Source organism: Sminthopsis crassicaudata, chromosome 4, assembly GCF_048593235.1.
Source record: "Sminthopsis crassicaudata isolate SCR6 chromosome 4, ASM4859323v1, whole genome shotgun sequence".
NCBI lineage: Eukaryota > Metazoa > Chordata > Mammalia > Dasyuromorphia > Dasyuridae > Sminthopsis > Sminthopsis crassicaudata.
Genome location: NC_133620.1, coordinates 339,381,734 through 339,399,222, shown reverse-complemented (window position 1 = coordinate 339,399,222; position 17,489 = coordinate 339,381,734). Strand labels below are relative to the sequence as shown.

The following is a 17,489-nucleotide window of genomic DNA, read 5'->3' as shown; positions in this document are numbered from 1 at the left end:
TGCAAGCAAACAACAGAGTAAAAATGTTACGTTGTGGTCTACACTCATTTTCCATAGTTCTCTCTCTGGGTGTAGCTGACTCTCTAAATTACTGAATAATTGGAATTGGTTGAAATCATCTCATTGTTTTTTGTTGTTGTTTTTTTTTAAATAAAGCTTTTTATTTTCTTTTTTTTTTAATTAATTAATTTATTTTTTTATAATATTATCCCTTGTATTCATTTTTCCAAATTATCCCCTCCCTCCCTCCACTCCCTCCCCCCGATGACAGGTAATCCCATACATTTTACATGTGTTACAATATAACCTAGATACAATATATGTGTGTAAATACCATTTTCTTGTTGCACGTTAAGTATTAGATTCTGAAGGTATAAGTAACCTGGGTAGATAGACAGTAGTGCTAATAATTTACATTCACTTCCCAATGTTCCTTCTCTGGGTGTAGTTATTTCTGTCCATCATTGATCAACTGGAAGTGAGTTGGATCTTCTTTGTGTTGAAGATTTCCACTTCCATCAGAATACCTCTTCATACAGTATTGTTGTTGAAGTGTATAGTGATCTTCTGGTTCTGTTCATTTCACTCAGCATCAGTTCATGTAAGTCTGTCCAAGCCTCTCTGTATTCCTCCTGCTGGTCATTTCTTACAGAGCAATAATATTCCATAACCTTCATATACCATAATTTACCCAACCATTCTCCAATTGATGGACATCCACTCAATTTCCGGTTTCTAGCTACAACAAAAAGAGCTGCCACAAACATTTTGGCACATTCAGGTCCCTTTCCGCTCTTTAGTATTTCTTTGGAATATAAGCCCAATAACAGCTGGGTCAAAGGGTATGCACATTTTGACAACTTTTTGGGCATAGTTCCAAATTGCTCTCCAGAATGGCTGGATTCTTTCACAACTCCACCAACAATGTATCAGTGTCCCCGTTTTCCCACATCCCCTCCAACATTCATCATTATTTGTTCCTGTCATCTTAGCTAATCTGACAGGTGTGTAGTGGTATCTCAGAGTTGTCTTAATTTGCATTTCTCTGATCAGTAGTGATTTGGAACACTCTTTCATATGAGTGGAAATAGTTTCAATTTCATCATCTGAGAATTGTCTGTTCATATCATTTGACCATTTATCAATTGGAGAATGGTTTGTAAATCATCTCATTGTTGTAGAGAGCCACATCCATCAGAATTTATCATTATATAATTTTGTTTTTGCCTTAAATAATGATCTCCTGGTTCTGTTCATTTCACTCAGCATCAATTCATATAAGTCTCTCCAGGCCTCTCTGAAATCATCCTGTTGGCCATTTCTTACAGAACAAGAACATTGCATAACATTCATATACCATAATTTACCCAACCATTCTCCAATTGATGGGCATCCACTCAGTTTCCAGTTTCTGGCCACTACAAAGAGGGCTGCCACAAACATTTTTACACATGTGGGTGCCTTCCCTTCTTTAAGATCTCTTTGGGATATAAGCTCAGTAGTAACACTGCTAGATCAAAGAGTAAAGTGTTAACTATTAACAGCCATATGAAAGAATAATTTAAATAATAATAATAAGAGAAATGGAGAAATGGAAATAAGAGGACCAAGGTAAGATTATATAACCTAAGTCTCTTATAGATACAGATTCATATCAATATAAATTTGTGTTTTTGTCAATCTCATTCAATAGCATATGAAAAGAACCCAAGACATTGGTTACTGGGGGTAATCTAAGATTTGAGCTTAGGAAATCAAGATTTGTGATAGAAAAAAGGAACAAAGAATTTATGAGAAGATAGTACAAACTCAAAAAGTGAAACTTTTCTTTGAGAGTTCTCCCCTTCTACTCTCCACTTATTATATTACCCAGATGCCTTATTCTACTTGTCTCCTCCTTCACTAGTCTCACATGAAATGTGGCCTTTTTCCTTATCTCTCTACATCTACCCTCCATCTTTTTCTTTTTCTCATTCTTCAGTCTCTTACTTTCTGTTTGCTGCTTTCCTTTGGCTTACAAACGACATTTCTTTGTCTTCCTCATCCTGAAAAATTCTCCCTCGATTCATCTCTCCCCAGTGATTTTCATCCTGTAATCCTCTTCCCTGTCATGTCCTGATATCCTTGACAAAGCTATCTATAATTCATCTTTCATCTCATTTTCTTCTTAACTCTTTATAGTAGTTTCCTTTCAACTGTAAATCATTATTAGACAAAAACTTCCCCAAAATTATCAGTCATTCCTTAATTGCTGGATCTGGTGGTCTTTTCTCAATACTCATCCTTCTTGACCTATCTGTTGCCTTTAATACTCTTGATTAGGTTATTCTCCTAGATAGTCTTTTTAGTTTTTTGTAATACTGCTTTCTCCTGGCATTTCTATACCACTTTTTAGCCTTGTTAAGTCATATCTATCAACTGTGGTTATCCTTCAATATTCTGTCCTGGATCCTACTCTTTTTTCCTTATACTGTCTTGCACAGTGATGTCATAAACTGCCATGATTTCAGTAATCCCTATGCAGATGATTCCAAAATCTACACATCTAGCACTAATCTGTCTCCTAAGGTATATAGTCCCATATTACCTACTATCTTTTGAACATTTTAAATTGAATGTCCTATTGGACATTCTGTAGGTTCAACATGTTCAAGTAGAACTCATTATCTTTCTTCCCAACTTTTTTATTTTTATTAAGGGTACCACCATACCCTTCGTCACTTAGGGTTGCAATCTTATTCCCACTAATACCACTTTAACAATCTGTTATAAGAAGTTGTCATTTCTAACATTCAGGTACACTCTGATATTAAGACTTCAAAACGTCATACCTGGGTTATTTTAGTAACTTTCTAATTGGTTTCTCTGCCTTAAGTATCTCCTCATTCTAATCAATCTTCCATACAATTGCCAAAATGATTTTCCTAAAGTATAGGTCAGACCATGTCACCACCACCCCCCTTTACTATATAAGCTCCTGTGTCTTTTTTTTTTTATCCCCAGGATGAAATATAAATATAAAAGGTAGCTTCTTGCTACCTTTCCATTCTTTTAATACTTTTTAAATTCCCTTTACATATATTGCAGTTGAACAACACTGGATTTTCTATTACTGTCAGATAACACTACATCTCCCATCAATATATCTCTGCACTGGGTTTTCCTAGTGTTTGGAAGTTTCTCCCTCTGCCTCTTAGCCTGTATAGTTTAGCTTCCTTTAAGACTCAAACATTGAGTAAGAGTCCTTTCTCTGATTCCCTCTTTCTACTTTTAGAGCCTTATGTTTGAGACTATTTTCTATCTACTCTCTAAGTTATGTATAAGTGTATCTATAATAGGTTATCTATACACAAACATATTAGTCTGTGTATGTGATCTAGGACATATTGTCCTCCCCATTAGAATATGAATGCGCTCCTTGAAATGAAAAAAAAAAAAGTGTTTTTGTCTTTCTTTATATTTGAAGCATCAGTAGAGTGAGTGGCATATATTAAGTAGTTAACTATTTATTGATTGACATATCACTATTTTGATAGGAAAAAATAATGATGAATGATGGAGGGGATGTGAAAAAACTGTTGGTGGAATTGTGAACTAATATAGCCATGTTAAAAAGCAATTTGGAACTATGCCTAAAGGGCTATCAAGCTCTGCATAGCCTTTGGTCCAGTAGTATCTCTACTGGGCCTGCTATATCCCAAAGAGGTCATAAAAAAGGAAAAAGGATTCACGTGTGCAAAAATATTTGAACACGTCCCTTTTTAGTGACAAAAAACTAGAAACTTAGTGGATGCATATCAGTTGGAGAATGAATAAATTATGATATATGAATGTTATGGAATACTATTGTTCTGTAAGAAATGGTCAGCAGGATGATTTCTAAGAGGCCTGGAGAAACTTACATGAACTGATGCGGAGTGAAGTGAATAGAATCAGGAGATCATTATACATTATCATTATTATATGATGATCAGTTGTGATAGACTTTTCAAAAGTGAGGTGATTCAGGCTAGTTCAATGGTCTCGTCATGGAGAAAGCTATCCGCACTTAGAGAGAGAGGACTGTTGGGACTGAGTATCACAGTATAATATTTCTATTTGTTGTTGTTTACTTGCATTTTGTTTTCTTTCTCATTTTTTTCCTTTTTGATCTGATTTTTCTTGTGCAGAATTGTGGAGATATGTATAGAAGAATTGCATGTGTTTAACATATATTGGATTACTTGCCATCAAGAGGAGAGGATAGATGAAAGGGAAAGAAAAAAAATTGGGGACATAAGGTTTTACAAGAGTGAATGTTGAAAATTATCTATGTATATGTTTTGTAAGTTTGTTTTGTTTTGTTTTTTTGATGAGGCAATTGGGGTTAAGTAACTTGCCCAGGGTCACACAGCTAGGAAGTGTTAAGTATCTGAGGTCAAATTTGAACTCAGGTCCTCCTGATTTCAGGGCTCATGCTCTATCCACTTCACCACCTAGCTACCCCTATGTATACGTTTTTAAAATTAAAAAGCTTTAATTTAAAAAAAAAGAAAGAAAAATGCTTATGGAAAAAGAAAAAAGATATATCACGATCTTCATTTTATACAACAGAATTTAGACTCTGAGGTGTATAGTTTATAAACTTTTGGTCTTTATTCAGAATCAGATTTTCTAGCATATATCTCTCTTACACCTACCTTTGCATTGAAGTCACCTTGTAGCAGTCTATTTGAATATTTAATTTGGAGGGTCTCATTAAATTTTTTTCAGGTTTTGGTATCTAGGCTGCAGGTTTTTTTATGCTGTCTTTTTTGCAAATATTTATTATCAGCACTTGAATACAAGATGGCCACATGTACCATAAATTGATAGTTCATGGTGCTTTTAAACACAGAACAAAATTAACTCAAATACTAATAAATTTGGAGCTAAGAGAAATCTTAGAAGTCATTGAATCCAGTTTTTCTTAATTTATATATGATAAAATCAAGGTCCAAAGAGGCTAAGTGATGGCCCAACATCATGCCTTGGGATTAAGTGGCACAAATAGGAACCCAGGCCCTCAAATTTTCAATTATATCATATATATTTACATGTAATAATGAATGATATGATATAAAATATATATATAATAACTCACTAAACTGATATAATTCTGTTCCTCTAGTACTATGCCTAATCAACCAATGAACAAGTATCTTCTAAGTAGAGTCTCGGTAGCCAAGTTAATATTTAAGATGATCTACAAAATTTTTGACTCTGCTCAGCACTTGCTTCTTTTCTGTCATTATGCCCCTGTCATAGCAGAAGCAGAAGGGAAAAGGCTAAAAACGTTCTTAATACAACTATGAGTTAAAAGAAGGTTACTTCCTGTCTCCACTATTATTTGATATTGTTTTATAGATGCTTAGCAAAAAAGACAGTGTTATAAACCTTGGTTGAATGGAAGTAAAAGTAATTTTATTTTTAGATATGTTGTTGCAAACTTCCGAGCATCAGCAAAGAAACTAGTTGAGATGATTGATTAATAATTTGGAATGAATACTCAGTTCTATATACTTTTTAGTTTAGAAGTTTGTCAGAGACAAATTTATTATCTGATTCAAATCTTAGATGTTAACATATTTTTAAATATAATCTAATCCTAAACTTAATCTCTGCTTAGAGAGAAGTTCAAAGGGACAGAGATCCATGTTGCTTTTGAAAACTCTCTCTCACCCAAGCCATTTTCTTCTTACAGTTTATAGGGGTCAAGAACAAAGACAAATTCCCATAATCAAGATTAAACAGGAATACAAAGTTTAGGTAAGAGTTTTGATTCCTCAAACAGAAACAGTATAACAACTCTTGCACATAACCTTGGGAATTATTTTTCATTCCAGCTAAGGATGGGAAAAGAGGAATGAGCTTTAGGATTTAAAAAAGGGACTTCTCTTAGGCTGATGATCATTATGCTAATTGTTTTTATGGAGGTTTCTTTCTGTGCTCACCAGGACTCTCCCTTTGGAAACTGGTTATTCTTTTTATGAGAATAAGTCAAAAATATTTTTGTAGAGTATTGTCTCCTCATAATTAAGTACAGAAAAGATTTCATATTCAGACAAGAATAAGAACTTTGTATAAAGGCACTTAGAAAATACGTTTTCTTAATGTTTCTAAAACAGAAAGGGAGGGTGGTTAGTGTGCTTCTGCAATGTCCACAGCAATATTACAGGATAAAAAAATATATATATTGTATCCCATCTAGCCATCCACTGCAACCATTTTACCACCTGATTTTCTGATGCACTGTTTCTTACATCTGAAACAAAACTTATGGACCCTATTGCCAGAGTAAATGTCCCCATCCCTGGAGGAATTAATCTACTCAGCTTTGGAACTCTAACCATAGGCTGAGTTTTTTTGATCAGTGAGTATTCTATCTCACTCTATCTCGCTATGACCCAAACCCCCAGATCAGATAATGCTTTATATCCCATCTAGCCGTCTATCCTATCTAATTAGCTATTTCATGTATCTCATGCCAATCCTTCCCCACATATCAATTCCTAGGTCCTCTTTAGTATCTCATTTCTATTCTTGATCTGAGTTTATTTATCAGCTCAATAATATCAGGTCATTCTATTAATCATTAGCCTTTATGTACTTAGGGCTAGAATAGTTTTCAGAAAAAGATGAGTCCAGGATAGTACTCTAAATCTTTTCAACATAGTAGAGAATCTGCCAGATTTTAAACTCTAATGATACAACCCTCATGAGCCCAAGATATAATATGATTTAGGCTTTTGGGAATATACATACACATGAGTGCACATTTATATATATATATATATATATATATATATATATATATATATATATACACACATAAATGTATATTATAAATGAATGTATTTAGATGTATATGAATAGACATTTCTTAATATAACCTAGGAAAATGTCTGTTTTCTTGTTAGCAAATATAAACTTATTCTATGTGTGTGTAATTGTTGGCATAGAGATAAAGTGTATCTAGTTTCCTTCTCTGTAGATTAGAATACAGGACCAGTCCCAGGACAGGAATAGTCATGAGCTGCAATCACTGTTTCAGTTGCCATGCCATATTCTTCCAGCTAGTGTTGTTGTGTCCACATCTGGCCATAGTCTTCAGTGGCTATAGCTTAGGGCAAAAATTTTGTCCTGATTTTCTCAACAATGAAAAGTAGTTGTGATGGTGGGAAGTGGGGGTTTTGTTGCCAGTTGAGAAAAGTCTGAAGCAACAGCAGAAAGAAGCAGATTTCATACCAGATATGAGTGGCACAAAAATTCCTATTGCTACGGACACCAACCCTGTATATTCAAACAGGTTAGCACTTGGTTAAGTGACCTTAGAATGTTTGTGTATCTTGAGGGTGTAGGGGAGGCAGTAGAACTCTTTGGAACTTATCCCAGTGCTGTTTTATTAGTCATCCAGTTCATGGTGCTGCAGTTTGGTGCATCTGGTGCCTACCCTCTAAAAAGCAGCTTGTCAGTCCTGTGATGCTATTATATATTTAAAATTGAATTCTCTGCTTCATCTTGTTTCTGTTTGATTCCTACTTTGTAACAGAATATGATTGTTATCCTTTCACATTTATCCAAATAGATGGTGAAGATATTGCAGACATGTACTGTCTTGCTAAAGTATAATTAATCATTCCTTCTTCCTCGAAATGGAATTATTTCCTTATAGCTATTTACACAAACATATTTATACCGGTTAGGTTCAAGAAGTCTCAAGAGCAAGGGCTGAATAAAAATCTATAATGGAAGAGGTTTCAGCTTTAAGGCATGAAGAGCTTACAGCTTTTTAATATAAATCGTTCCCAGAATCCATGTCACAGCTCCTTATATGGTGCTGCTTTTTTCCTCTTAGTTGCTATGACAACAGCAGCACTGCACCATTCATCAGCTCCAGACCTGGGCTGCATTGCTAGTCTTCCGTGTAACTCCTGAATGTTAAGAAGAACATCCGTGAATCATTCATTCTGCTAATACTGCGCCATTAGAAAGCTAGAAACCAGTTTTTCCAGCAGTTTGTTCTAACTGAAGGACAAACTGAACTACGCCATAGGAGAAACTGTGTAAAAATACTTCCTTTTTTTTCTTTTTTTTTTTTTTTTTTAAGGGAGGCTTACCGTGTACATCGCTGCAGTATTCTGATAGAAAAACCCATCTAAGACTGAGCTTTCTAATGAGAACTCTTCCTATAGAGCCTTTCTTGAAAACCATCAGCTGTAAATGAAAGACTTATAAAGAAGCAGGTGATGTTGTTGGGGTAGTGGATACCTTGGGGAACACCTTGTGCTTTGGGACCATATTTAACATAAGCTGCAAGAGAAGTATCACCTGTAACGGCACAGTGAGGTTCTGGGCCATGTAAAGAGCTAACAAGAGACGAGAAAGGTGTGGATCGTCACTGATGAGCCAGCTCTGGTAGCAGCGTTATCTGTGGATGAGAAAGAGGCTATTTGGGTGCATTGGGGAAAAGATTACAGGTTATTGATTTGTGAAGAAGGGAAACTAAAGCCTGTGAGTATACTAAATGGAGAATTGTGTTGCTTGGATTCTAGCTTTCAGAGCTTTTAGGCCTGTTTTGAGCTATATAAAAAAATCAATGCAAAGTAAGAAAATTTGACAAGACAGAGTTTTCAAGGAAGCCATTAAGAGGTTATCATTAAACATACCTATTTAATTTTATATTAAGTGCTTTTGAAAAATTTTTATCTTTTGTAAAATATTATGGCCCTCATAAAATAATACCCAAGTTGGAAAAAGCTGTTACTTAGAGGGTGGATAAGTAACTTATTTATTACAATTTTTGAAGGTCAGATTGTTTCTTTTTTTTTTTTTTTTTTTTTTTTGGATCCTAAGACTAAAATAGATATTTTTTTTCTCACTGCAGCTTTCTTGCAAATAAGATTTCATTTATGATAGTATAGAAACCTGCAATTCTGTTTGAATTCATCCTGATCATATGAAATATTCTTTTCTGTTCTTTTCAAAATGAATGTCCTGCATAGTTAGGAAATTTTTTGGCTTTGAACTTGTTGGTAACATGATTTAAATTTTTAAAATTTTTATTCTTACTGTATGAATTAAGAGTAAACTTGAGGCCCACCTTCTAATTGGTATTTTTAAACTGTTTGGTAACAACTATCATAAGAGAAATTAAATTTGCAAATTGTGTATTCTTAAAAAGGCATAATACCCATTTTATGGCTTCTAATTAACTTTCTCTTTTTAAATTTTAGTCAAATAATGGTTATTTAGAAATGGACTACATGTAGTAAACTTGGTTTTTAAAGATTAGATGATTTTCAATATGATCTTTCAGCTTTCTCCTCCTAAAAATCTTTATCATCAGAGCTTTACCATTCTCATTTCTCTCAGTTGATCATCTTGAAGGAAGGATATTCTCAAATTCACATTGCTTCAGAGAATATTGCCTTTAGGGAAGCAATTCTCTATCCAATTTACATATTGACCAAGAAATTTAATTTTGTTATTCTGCCATTATTGAATTGTTATTTTTAATGCTCCATCCATTTTTTGTGAAAATTATCTCTAGTCCCAAACAGGAGCATTCACAACATGGACAAGAATCCTATATCTTAAGATAATATACTAAAATCAAATAGGAATGTTAATCACATATATTACATGTTCAGTTATTTAAGTTATAAACGGATTCCTTTTCCGTTTAATATCCCCTTTCAAATAACTTAAAAAAAATAAAATGTAAGAATTTGAAACAGTGCCAAAATTATTTTTAATTCACAATTAGATAACCTTGAAATTGTTTATTATATCTTTTCATATTCATTTTTTCTCTTTATATTCATACAATATATAAAATGTGCTTTCTGAAACTGTGAGTTTCTAATATTATTATGGACTTACGGAAATACTTTTTATTTGGAATTACCAAATTACTTATCATTGAAAAGCCTTTCATATTGAAGGTATGTCTTGCTTTACACAATTGATTCATTCCTGAATAGTTGTGTTTTATAACAGTAAATAAATCAATTTTTGTAAATTAAATCATTTTAAATACTCACTATTTAAAAGAACTCTAAAATAAGCTTTAAAAAATTCTCACCAAATCAGTCCTTAGCTTAGATGTTGCATAAATTAAGATTTTTTTAAAATAAAATCACATGTATGTATATGTATGTATAGGACACACTAGGAGTCTCATTCAACATGTAGAGAGGCTCAGAGTACATATTTAGTTGTCCTGTGAAATGGAATTATAGGTAATCCACTTGATTTCAACAGATTTGAAATACTCAAATTTGCTGTCTTTTACCTCAACTGGAAAATATATTTAAAAGTAAAGTTCTTGTTTGCACTAAATACTAGAAATAGAGGTGATGGAAGAAATTTTTATGAAATTGCCTAAAGTTTGTTCTTTGTTGAAACTTGCAAATATATTCCTTGAGACATTCCTAGGTATCTGGTAATGGGATGACATCACAGTCAAGTTAATGTTATGCTAGTCTGAAATAAGTACCAAGTTTTGATCAGAACCTGACATGAGAATGGAATGTGTTCCACATTTATGAAGTACTTTATAGCTTGTCCTTTCTCCTCTCTTTGGCTCTCTCTCTTTCCTTTCCTTCCCTTCTCAAATTTGACAGCAAGATTGGAAGAAAAGTGCTAGAAAGGAATCTAGACCCCTTAGAGAAAATATATGATTGAAGCAGGTTAGAACTGGTACCAGAGAGATGAATCATATCCTGATGGTTCTATCTGAGCCATATATAAGAGAATAATGACAGATATGATTTATTAGTCCTAGAGGGAAGTTTTTGTGTGAGAGAAGTGGTAAAACATCAAATGAATAAATGAATTAATCCATGAATTTTATAGAAATGCTTTTAAAGTATATGTAATGGCATCAAGAACTTTGATAAACACTAGGAATACAGATGCAGAAGTAAAACAGCCTCTGTCCCCAAGAAATCTGTGCTCGTGAGGAAATAGTACATATATGGGAGTGGTAGGAAGGAGAATATGGAAGTAGTCAAAAGATAGTAAGCTGATGCATATTAGTAACAAAAACAATAAAAGATAGCTACCATTTACGTAGTATTCCAACTTCACAAAGCACTTTATAAATATTATCTCATTTTATCCTTATGACAGTCCTGACAGGTAGGTGCTCTAATTATCCCCACCCAGCTTATGTTACTGTGGATAAAACATCGACTCTGCAGTTCAAATGTGGCCTCAGACAATCAGTAATAGCTGTGTTTCTTTCTTTTCCTTCTTTCCTTTTATGGAGACCATCAGTAATTAAATGACTTGCTCAGGATCACACAATGTCTGAGGTCGCATTTGAACTCACATCTTCTCAATTTCTTGTTCAGTGCTTTATTTGTTGTGCTATCTACTGGCACAGAGCTCCAGGAGAAGCTAAATTGATTTTCTGGGAATAATGGCAATATTAGATTGATTACTGTGCCTGGAACCAGAAGTAGAGAGCAAGAAAGGGGAGGATATACTTTGGCTTTAGGATAGCCAGTGGCAAAATGGTTGGTTTGAATTTCTGAGTGGCAAGTAAAAAACAGTCTAATGATCTGGCCTGAGGCCTAAGGATGGTTAGATGTGGTGTACTAGTTTAATTTGCTCTTACTCCCTCACTAATCAAGGCAATTTGGCCCCAGGATAGTAGATCCAAAGCTAAGAAAATTAACTCCCCCTGGTCCTGGAAGGTTGTTTTTTGGTGCTTCAGTCTCAAGGTGCTCTTTCAGATGGTGAGAAGTTGCTAGGGATAAAAAGAATTGAAAAGTACTTTTATTGGAAGGAAAAATAGGTGACCCAGTAGTTAGAGTGTCAGACCTGGAGGTGCTAGGCCTAAAGGCAGAAAGACTCATCTTCCTGGCTTCAAATATGAACTCAGACACTATTTCCCTCAGGTTCCTCTTCCATAAAATGAACTGTAGAAGGAAATGGCAACCACTCCAATATCTTTGCCAAGAAAGCTGAAAATAGAGTCACAAAGAGATGGATATAAGTGAAAAAACAACTTATTAGACCCAGCAAAACTTGAGCAACAGTTGCAACCGGTTCCCTATTTTTATGTGGACTAGAACACTTCTGATGGAGATCAGCATGAACTTCTGGGCCTTTTTTTTTTGTAGAATATGTGCTATGACTCTCTTACTAAAGGACATGCTCAAAACAACTTCTCCTTACTCTCTTTGTTGCCAAAAATGGGGGATTACATCTGAGCTTCAGCAAGTGACAGAGAATCATAAACATCAGTTGGGTGTGAGTGTAAGGTAGCAAGTACCAGTCACTTCCTCTTTTGAGTGTGTATGTTTGATTCTTTTCCAGCTTTCCAGCTCTCCTTTGTGTTTCTAGCAGTTAGGAAAGGAAATTTCCCTACCCCAAACAGGAGATGATTGACCTTGTTAAAATGAAAGCTAAGGACTGAGAAAATGTCATAAGAATTCTTAGTTGAAACTATTGGTAATCTAAAATGAGAGGTTTCCAGGAATTGGAAGTCTCTCGATTACAAAGTAAATGTCAGGTTTGAAACTGGAAATAGTTCATGTTGAAGTAAAAAAAAAAAAAAAAGATAAAAGTGAGAAGATAGTCTTGTCAAATGAAGATTTTAAAGGTCATGGGAGATCTGTGTGTGTCTGAATAGCAGGAAAGGGGCTAATAACTAAAAAGAGAATAAATATGAGAGGGAAGATAAGGTCTGGGAGGAGATGCAGGAAGGTGGTATGTAGGGCAAAAATGGAGGGGTCATCTTTGGCAAGGATTCTTGCCCGTGTCATCTATATAAATCCCCCTTTAAAAATTTGTCACATTCTATAGGTCTTCATCTATGACTTTTAGTGTTTTGTGGATAACAAAATAAACTCAAGGTATCTTTTCCTTACCACTTGCTCTTCCTACATGACTGGCCTTCTTCATTTTCCAGGGTTACATGTCCCTTAATTATGTCTTTTGTGCCACTTCTCAAATGCAACTGATCATTGGTAAAATGTTGCAGTCCACTTACACTCACCACACATTTTTTTTGTTACTATAGTTGAGATTGTACCTGTTTAAGCTAAGAATGGTTTTTACATGTTCAAATAAAGTTTTATTTATTAAAAAAAAAAGTAAAAGTCATTCTTAGTTCAAGGATTCATTGCTCCAGGTGTGTTAGGGAGCTTGCAACTTTGATGAATCTTAAATTGTGATATTCCATGATTGAAAGCCATACAGTATCACCAAAAATATGAATTTTGGCAATAGAAAAAGAAAACATGATTGAAAACCTATTACTGAAAACATTGAATATTTCATCAAATGAAAATGTAGGCTACTTTCTTTTATATTTAAATCTGAACCTATTTTCTATCTGTTAGTCACTCTTCAAGGCATCTTGCACTCAGACAGCTGACCTTCCAGTTGTATGTCTTAATCTGAGAAATACAAATTCTGTGTCCACTGTATTTTACCTTTATAAATTATTGAATACTCTCTCTCTCCCTTTTAAGCTACTGGGGATTTCATTGATCATCATAGCATATTGGTAGGTAGAAAGAAGCAAGAAGGTACTACAAGCAGTAGCTTTTATCTATCTAGTGTTTCATATCATTTTTAATGATGTGAGTTAGGAATACAAAAATTGTCATTCCTGTCTTAAAGATTAAGAAGCCCAGAGAACACCAGGGGTCTCTGAAGTTGGATCAAATGAGGGGCTAAGGAAAGCAGCTAAAAAGTTATAGAGTGTTGGAGTTAGGAAGATTTGAGTTCTAATCCTACCTCAAACATTTAACCTGTTGACTTTAATTCCCTTATCTGTAAAATGAGGGGTTTGGACTGGATAATCTAAGTCCTTCAACTCTAAATCTATGATTTTATGATTCTTCACTGACAGAGCTGACCTATCCCCTCCTAGTTTAAAATCTTGCTAATATTTTGAGGTACAATTTGCTTGTGCTTTTAGTGAGTAATATATTGCAATCGTGGCTCAGACCTCTAATGTCTAAGCAGTAAAAAATGGCTACATATATATATATATATATATGTATATGTATTGATTGCATTGAGATAGCACTGAATTATTACTATGCCAATTTTGCCACTATGCATTCCTCTTTGGAGAGAACAACTTCCCATTATTTCTGAATGCAAGGCCCAGATTCTAGGAACATAGAGTTAGAGTTGGTAATGATCATGCAAGTATTCTATTCTTTTTTTTTTTAATTAATAATTTTTTATTATATATATATATTTTTATAATATTATCCCTTGTATTCATTTTTCCAAATTATCCCCCCCTCCCTCTATTCCCTCCCCCCGATGACAGGCAATCCCATACATTTTACATGTGTTACAGTATAGTCTAGATACAATACATGTGTGTGAATATCATTTTCTTGTTGCACAATAAGCATTAGATTCCGAAGATACATGCAACCTGGGCAGACAGATATTAGTACTAACAATTTACATTCACTTCCCAGTGTTTCTTCTCTGGGTGTAGCTACCTCTGTCCATCATTGATCAACTGGAAGTGAGTTGGCTATTCTTTATGTTGAAGATTTCCACTTCCATCAGAATACATCCTCATACAGTATTGTTGTTGAAGTGTATAGTGATCTTCTGGTTCTGCTCATTTCACTCAGCATCAGTTGATTTAAGTCTCTCCAAGCCTCTCTGTATTCCTCCTGCTGGTCATTTCTTACAGAGCAATAATATTCCATAACCTTCATATACCATAATTTACCCAACCATTCTCCAACTGATGGACATCCACTCAATTTCTGGTTTCTAGCTACAACAAAAAGAGCTGCCACAAACATTTTGGCACATATATGTCTCTTTCTGCTCTTTAGTATTTCTTTGGGATATAAGCCCAGTAGTAGCGCTGCTGGGTCAAAGGGTATGCACAGTTTGATAACTTTTTGGGCATAGTTCCAAATTGCTCTCCAGAATGGCTGGATTCTTTCGCAACTCCACCAGCAATGTATTGGTGTCCCAGTTTCCCCACATCCCCTCCAACATTCATCATTATTTGTTCCTGTCATCTTAGCCAATCTAACAGGTGTGTAGTGGTATCTCAGAGTTGTCTTAATTTTTATTTCTCTGATCAGTAGTGATTTGGAACACTCTTTCATGTGAGTGGATATAGTTTCAATTTCTTCCTCTGAGAATTGTCTGTTCATATCCTTTGACCATTTATCAATTGGAGAATGGTTCAGTTTCTTATAAATTAGGGTCAGTTCTCTATATATTTTGGAAATGAGACCTTTGTCAGAACCTTTGTTTTTAAAAATATTTTCCCAATTTGTTACTTCCCTTCTAATGCAAGTAATCTATTCTTAACTTCTCTCTTCTGCCCCCAATTTCTACTCCCTTCCCCTTTAAGAAGCTAAATGTTACAGAAGAAGAAATAGGTTTAGAGATGTGAATTAACTTGTTTAGTCATTCAGGTGATGAGCCAGCTGCAAAAATGGGATTCAAATCCATGTTCTCTGATTCCATTTTTAGCAGGCTTTCCACTCTACTGTGGTGTTGGCCCTTAATAAACTCTTGCATGGCAACAGAAAGGGCCTGGGGCACATCTTAGGACTTGATGCTGGTCTTGATCTGTAGATCAACAGACACAATGTCAGGAAATAAATCATGCAAACCTCTTGGTGTTCCTCTAAGTGTTCTTTGACTTCAGTGTCATTGCAGGTGCATTAGTAGAAGGTTCCAATTCCTTACTTGGAATTTTCTTTACTGGTAAAGAATTCCTTACTTGGAATTTTCTTTACTGGTAAAAATATGGATCCCATCTTTATTTAAAAAAAAAAAAAGTCTCTGAGTGTGTGACTAAATCTCTGCTTTCATTGGTCGTGGGGATCTTCCAATGAGAAAATTCCCATTCCCTAGCAGGTTAGTTATCTTCTCTGGAAATTTATATCATTGGAGACTGTAAGTATTTGGGATACTGGGGGGTGATTTACCCCAAATCACACAGCCACTATGTAGGACTTTAAGAAAGGCCTTCTTGACACCTTTGGAGGGTTCCCTGAGTTGGGAGTGAAGGGCACAGACTTCAATTATTTAACTTTGTTTAAAACATTTGTGTTCATTTTATGAAGTTTCCCAGTATAAGCACTTACTCCTGTTCATTTTCCATAATGGTCAGCTGATGGTTCTTTTAAACTTTTTGTAGCTGTAATTAGTAGCTTATGTGTTGTTTCAAAGTGTTTCTTTTAATAAAAATTCCATTTGCCAATATAAGCATGGTACAGGAACAAATAAGATAAAGCCGCTCCAAACTTAATTAGTATTTGACTTTTGTTCCATGTAAGTTTTATAATTTCTTCAAATACTTCAGTCCAAAGAGGCATTCATTCTTATCCAGGCTTATATTTTGTAGAAGAGGGTTTTGTTTTCTATTTCTAATATGGCTTTTTGACACATCACTTTTTGTTTTGCTAAGGGATTAAGAAAACAATTAATCCAGTGTAATGAAATTGTGTGAATTTTTTTAAAAAGATGGAATGTGACAAATCATCATGAATTTCTTCTGTAGAAATTCATTCCCATTTTACTGTGACTCTCCCTCATTATTTCTTTTTGCCAGTCCTCAAAGGAGATTGATAGGGGGTTCCTGCTTCAATTCCATGTCTTACTTTTGGTTGGTGCCTTCTAAACATGGTAACATCTGTTTAGTTTCAGGCAACCATCTAAGGAGAGACTAGTTTTATAAATGGTATGTGTATTCTTCAAGTAGCATCACCTAAAGGCATTAGAACTTTGACTTATCAGTTATATTTCTTTTATACTTATTGCCTTAGCTAAAGATTTTTGCCAGAAGCTTGAGAAGAGCCATAGACTCTTGGACTTTTTTGTTTCCCCTTTGACATGTTTTATGTTTGGATTTAAGCACAAGAATAGATTTGTGTTTCACATCCTGTTCTCTCCTCATCATTGATTCTAATTTCTATCAAAAGAGAAATTTGAGAATAAGGAATCAGATATTCCTAAGAGGCAAACTATTTTCCCTCTGTACATGTTACACTTATATAGGTGATATTGAAAAAAAAAACCCACTGTATATGGATAGAAATATGTAAAAGTATTCTTCACTCATTATTTGTGTTTAATAAATGTATTTTAAGTTCATAGAATTGATTTATGGGATGCAAGCCTTAAATCTCAACTGTTTCTTTTATGATATATACCACACCTTTCTCTTCCTCCCTCAATAAACAAACACAAAAAAAATCAGTAGCAGCTGGGAAGGGTTAGTCACATCTGCAGTGTTCAAGTCTGTTGTTATAATCTCATCCAATTAATTGGAGAGCAAGTCTAGTTCTTCCCTAGCCTCTTCTACGTCTCATGTGTTAACTCTTTCCTGTAATTCTCAATTACATTTTGGATGTTATTTATATCTCCCCTTTTATTTTTTTTTTATTTTAATAGTATCTTATTTTTTGAAATACATGCAAAAATAGTTTTTAATGTTCATCTTTGCA

The 17,489-nt window shown here is 34.4% G+C and overlaps 1 protein-coding gene across 13 annotated transcripts in view; it reads left to right on the top strand.

The window, feature by feature from the left end:
* Positions 1–17,489, top strand: part of TANC2 (tetratricopeptide repeat, ankyrin repeat and coiled-coil containing 2) — a 567,085-nt gene that overhangs the window by 249,705 nt on the left and 299,891 nt on the right. For 2 of the 13 annotated variants that reach the window (XM_074260892.1, XM_074260891.1), the window contains exon 1: positions 6,898–8,532. The exons of the other annotated variants lie outside the window; for them this stretch is intronic. The gene's annotated coding sequence lies outside the window, so the exon portion shown is untranslated. Of the gene's footprint in view, positions 1–6,897; positions 8,533–17,489 lie in introns of those variants that run through there. 13 annotated transcript variants of the gene reach the window in all.